Raw genomic sequence first — 6,000 nt, 5'->3', positions numbered from 1 at the left:
TGCCTTTTGAAGTATTTTTACCAGAAAAGGATGCTGAATTTTATCTTTGGATTTTTCAGCATTAATCAAGATGATCATGTGATTTTTCCTTTTTGATTTGTTAATATGCTGTATTGCACTGATTTTCTTGCATTGAACCATGCTTATATTCCTGGAATACCCCACTTGGTCATAGTGCATAATTCTTCCAATGTGTCATTGGATTGGATTTGCTAGTGTTTTTGTTAAGAAATTTTGCATCTACATTCATTAGGGAGATTGGCCTGTAGTTTTCCTTTCTTGTGGCATCACTAGCCACTTTTTGAATTAGAATGATGCTAGCTTCATAAAATGAGTTAGGTAATGTTCATTTTTCCTCAAATTTTTGGAATGTTTGTTAAAATTCCTCTGTGAAGCCATCTGGCCTGAGCTATTCTTTTTTTTAAAATATTTTTCTTGATAATTCTTCACACATATACATCCATATATGGTGTACAATCAATGGCTCACAACATCATCACATAGTTGTGTATTTATCCCCATGATCATTTTTTAGAACATTTGCATCACTCCAGAAAAAGGAATAAAAAAGGAAAATACCTCATACTTGCAACACCCCATTCCCTCCCTTTCCTCTCATTGACCAGTAGTATTTCCATCTACCCAATTTACTTGACCCTTTGTCTGCCCTATTATTTATTTATTCTTGATCCATATTGTTTTACTGATCTGTCTATACCCGGGATAAAAGGAGCAACAGACACAAGGTTTTCACAATCCCATAGTCACATTGTAAAAGTTGTATCTTTATACAATTGTCTTCAAGAATCAAGGCTACTGGAACACAGCTCAGAAGTTTCAGGTACTTCCATCTAGCCACTCCAATATACCATAAACTAAAAAGGGATCTTCTGAGCCTGCCCATGCCAAAAAAAATTTTTAGATATCTATATAATGCATTACAATAACCTTTAGGATAACCTCTCAACTTCTGTTTGAAATCTTTCAGCCACTGAAGCTTTATTTTTTCCCCATTTCTCTCTTCCCCCTTTTGGTCAATAAGGCTTTCTCAATTCCTTGATACTGGGTCCCAGATCATCCCAGGAGTTTTGTCCCATGTTGCCAGGGAGATATACACCCTGGGGAGTCATGTCCCACATAGTGGGAAGGACAGTGAGTTCACCTGCCAAGTTGGCTTAGAGAGAGAGGCCAAATCTGAGTAACAAAAGAGGTTCTCTTGGGGTGACTCTTAGGCCTACTTTTAAGTATGCTTAGCCTATACTTTGTAAGAATAAGTTTCGTAAGGGTGAACCCCAAGATTGGGGGTTCCCACTGCTTGCAGGAATATCAGAAATTCTCCAAATGGAGAAGTTGAATATTTCCTTTTTCCTCCCCAGCTCCCCAAGAGGACCTTGCAAATACTTCTTTTTCACTGCTCATATTACCCTGGGATATATTGGGGTTTCACACTAACCTGGACAAACCAATAAGAGCTCACAGCCTACACAAGATTCCATGTACTTAGGCTGTTCAACTAAACTGACCATACAAGTTAAATTAGGAAATGCACTACCCAAAATAATAATTATGCACCAAATAAACATCTCTCCCTTTGGTCTCACACAGAAGTTGAAGTTTTAAAAAATGGACCATATCAACCTTTACCATGTGTTCTAGTTTGCTAGCTGCTGGAATGCAACACACCAGAGATGGATTGGCCTTTAATAAAAGAGGATTTATTTCATTAGTTCTTCAGAGGAATGGCAGGTAACTTTCATCTGAGATTCTTTCTTATGTGAGAAGTCTCAGGGTAATCTTTGCTGTCCTTCTCTCCAGGCCTCTCGGTTCCACCAACTTTTCCCAGGATGATTCCTTTCTGCATCTCCTAAGGCCTGGGCTGAGCTGCGAGTGTTGAGATGAGGTATGCTGAGCTGCCTGGGCTGTGCTACATTGACCTCTCTCATTTCAGCACCAGCCATTAAATCAAACATCATTCATTGCAGCAGGCACACCTCTTAGCTGACCCCAAATGTAATGAGCAACAGATGAGGTTCATGTATCTTTGGGTCATGTCCACAGCAACAGAACTAGGTGCCTTCATCTGGCCAAGCTGACAACTGAATCTAACTACCATATGTCCACCCCTTTTCAACTTGGTAACTACACACATCACCTTAAAGAATATTAAGGTGAAAAAAAATTCTCTTCTGGCTGTGGACCTGTGAATCTCAAAACAAGTTGTCTGGTGCCAATATGCAAAGGAGGGATAGTCACAGGATCCATAGGGAGAAATTGGAAGGAAAACCTGCAGGGCAAACACCATTGGATTTCAAAGACTGAAAGTCATTTATCCTTCGGCTTTAGAAAGTGGGAGTCCCACCCTTTCTAAGGGCATATGCAGTGGCCCGCCTCTTTCCACATCTACCTCGGGGAACATTGGGGAGACCACCTTTTTCTTGGCTCCACTCTCTCCAGGGTTCAGGGCCACCCTTGGGCTCTTGGCCATTTGCAGGGCACACACTCAACCCCTCCATGTGGTGTGCTCCCCAAGGAGCATGCTGTACCTTCTCCAAGGCCTGAGGCCTGAGGCCCTTCCATTGCAATGGGGTGGGAAACTCATCCTCGCCCTTCAGCATAAACTCATCATCTCCATGTATATGGGTGGGTCCACTCTCCTGGTTGAGGTTTCATGGCTTCAGACCCAAGCTTCCATGGTTCTCACTCTGCATACTCCAGTTTTTTCCTTTTGTGTCACCTTTGTCCAGGTTGGCAGTGGTTTCATTTACACCAGCAGTCTCTTCAAGCACTCCAGAACTTTCTCCATCATTCTCTTCACAGTTCCTCCAAAATCTTCCTTTTAGTCATCCAAAAAAACCATTCCAACATATCTGGTATTTGCACACTGCAGCAGCACCCCACTCCTGGTATCAAATCTGTTCTAGTTTGCTAGCTGCTGGAATGCAACACACAGGAGATGGATTGGCTTTTAATGAAAGGGGATTTTTTTCATTAGTTCTTCAGAGGAATGGCAGGTAACTTTCATCTGAGATTCTTTCTTATGTGAGATTCTTTCTTATGCTGAGTTGCCTGGGCTGTGCTACATTGACCTCTCTCATTTCAGCACCAGCCAATTAAATCAAATGTCATTTGTTGCAGCAGGCACACCTCCTAGCTAACCACAGATGTAGTGAGCAACAGATGAGGTTCACGTATCATTGGCTCATGTCCACAGCAACAGAACTAGGTGCCTTCACCTGGCTAAGCTGACAACTGAATCTAACTACCACATCATGTATTCTGATTTACCTTAGCCCTATCCAAATCAGCTTCCTTCATGTCTCTACCTTTTTCAGCTTTTTAAACAGTTCTGTATGGGGTACTGCTGACTTTCATAGCTCAAGAACTCTAACTCTGAGTTTCAGATGTCACATAAATACCTGAAGTTTCTGGGAATGACCCAGTTATAAACAATCAGCTCAGTATCTCAGAATTTAGAAATAACAGTTACAACTCTTGAATATATGTGACTGCTGTAAGAGCTTATGATCTAGGACCCTTTACAATAGGCCCCAATCTGATAACCTATATTCTTGACTTCAGTTCACTGAGTTTTTATATAATAGTTAGTCCATATGTTTGAGACATGATAATATTTGTCTTTTTGTTTCTGACATTTCATTCAACATATAGACCTTAAGATTCATATACATAGTTGCATGCCTCACAATTTCATTCCTTCTTGCAACTGCTCAGTAGTCCATTGTATATAAACACCATAGTTCCCCCTTCCATTCCTCAGTCGTTGTACCCTTAGGCCACCTCTATCCATTTTGGATCATGAACACTGCCACCAGAAACACCCGTGTGCAAATGTCCATTGGTATCCCCACACTCAGTCCCTCCAGGTATATTCTGAGCAATGGGGGTTTCAGGATCATATGTCAACCCCACCCCTAACTTCCTGTGGAACCACCACACTACCCTACAAGGTGCTGCACCTCTCACCTTCCCAACCAATGGTAAATAGGTACATCTCTTTCTCCACATTATCTCTAGCACTTGTTTCTCTCTGTTCACTTTTAAACAGTTTTATTCACACATCATATAACCCAACCGAAGTGTATAGACATGCCTTCACCACCATAATCTATATGAAGACCTTTCCTTTTTTTCCACAAAAAAATACATACCCCTCCCCAATGCCCCCTACCTGTTGACATTTAGTTTTGGCATAATGCCTTTGTTACATTCAGTAGAAGCATATTGCATTGTTACTGTTGAATACAGACCCTAGCTTGCATTGATTATACTTTTTCCTGTATACCATTTCTTCTAGTTTGCTATCTGCTGGAATGTAATATACCAGAAACAGAGTCGCTTTTAAAAGGGGAAATTTATTAAATTGCAAGTTGACAGTTCTAAGGGCCTGAAAATGTCCCAATTAAAGCAAGTCTATAAAAATGTCCAAATTAAGGCACGAACAAGAGTTTACCTTCACTCAAGAAAGGCCAATAAAGTTCAGGGCTTCTCTCTCAACTGGAAAGGCACATGGTAAACATGGTGACATCTGCTAGCTTTTTCTCCAGGCTTCTTGTTTCATGAAACTTCCCTGGGGGCATATTCCTTCTTCATCTCCAAAGGTCTCTGCCTGCATGGGCTCTCTGCTTCATGGCTCTTTCCAAAATACTTCCTCATTTAAAGGATTCCAGCAAACTAGTCAAGACCGCCTGGAATGGGTGGAGTCACATCTCCATCTAATCAAAAACTTAATACCCACAATTGATGTGTCACATTTCCATGGATATAGTCTAATTAAAAGATCCCAACCTACATTTTTGCTCTAGTTTGCTAGCTGCCAGAATGCAATATACCAGAAACAGAATGGCTTTTAAAAAAAGGAATTTAAAGAGTTGCTAGTTTATAGTTCTAAGGCCAACAAAATGCCCCAATTAAAACAAGTCTATAGAAATGTCCAATTTAAGGCATCTGGGGAGAGATGCCTTAGTTCAAGAAGGCCAATGACATTCAGTGTTTCTCTCTCAGCTGGAAGGGCACATGGCAAACATGGTGGCATCTGCTGGCTTTCTTGTGACTCTACCAAAGGAAGCTCTCTCCAAAATGTTTCCTCTTTTAAAGGATTCCAGCAAGCAACTCCACCTTCAGTGGGTGGAGACACACCTCCATGGAAATCATCTAATCAAAAGTTACCACCCACAATTGGGTGGGTCACATCTTCATGGAAACAATAAAAATGCTCCCACCCAGCAATATTGAATGAGGATCAAAGGGCATGGCTTTTCTGGGGTCCACCACAGATTCAGACTGGCGCAATTATTGAATAGGGATTAAAAGAAACATTGCTCCCACAAGATTGGATCAGGAGGAAAACATGGCTTTTCTAGGTATGTAATCCTTTCAAACCAGCACACCATCTATTTTCAGCACCCTACAATGTTGACATTCATATATCCCAGATACTAAACCCTAATCTGATATGTGGCTTCCAACTTTTGTCTCCCATTGTGTAGGCTACCTTTTCACTTTCTTGACACAGTTCTTTGATGTGCAAAAGTGTTTAATTTTGAGGAGTTCCCATTTATCTATTTCTTTTTTCAATGCTCATGCTTTGTGTGTAAGGTCTAGGAAACTACCTCCTATTACAAGTTTTACAAAATATTTCCCAGCATGGTCTTCTAAAAGATTTTTGGATTTAGCTACAATGTTTAGGTCTTTGATCCATTTTGAGTTAATTTTTGTATAGATTGTGAGATATGGATCCTTCTAAATTCTTTACATATGGATATCCAATTCTCTGAGCACCATTTATTGAAGACACTGCTCTGTCCCGGGTAGATTGGCTTGAAATTATCCATAGATAAGAGGGTCTATTTCTGAACAACCTATTTGATTCCATTGGTTAGTGTAGCTATCTTTATGCCAGTACCATGCTGTTTTGACCACTGTAGCTTTGTGATATGCTTTAAAGTCAGATAGTGTGAGAACTCCCACTTCATTTTTAGC

Source organism: Tamandua tetradactyla, chromosome 7 (assembly GCF_023851605.1).
Source record: "Tamandua tetradactyla isolate mTamTet1 chromosome 7, mTamTet1.pri, whole genome shotgun sequence".
Lineage (NCBI taxonomy): Eukaryota > Metazoa > Chordata > Mammalia > Pilosa > Myrmecophagidae > Tamandua > Tamandua tetradactyla.
This window is presented reverse-complemented; position numbering follows the sequence as displayed.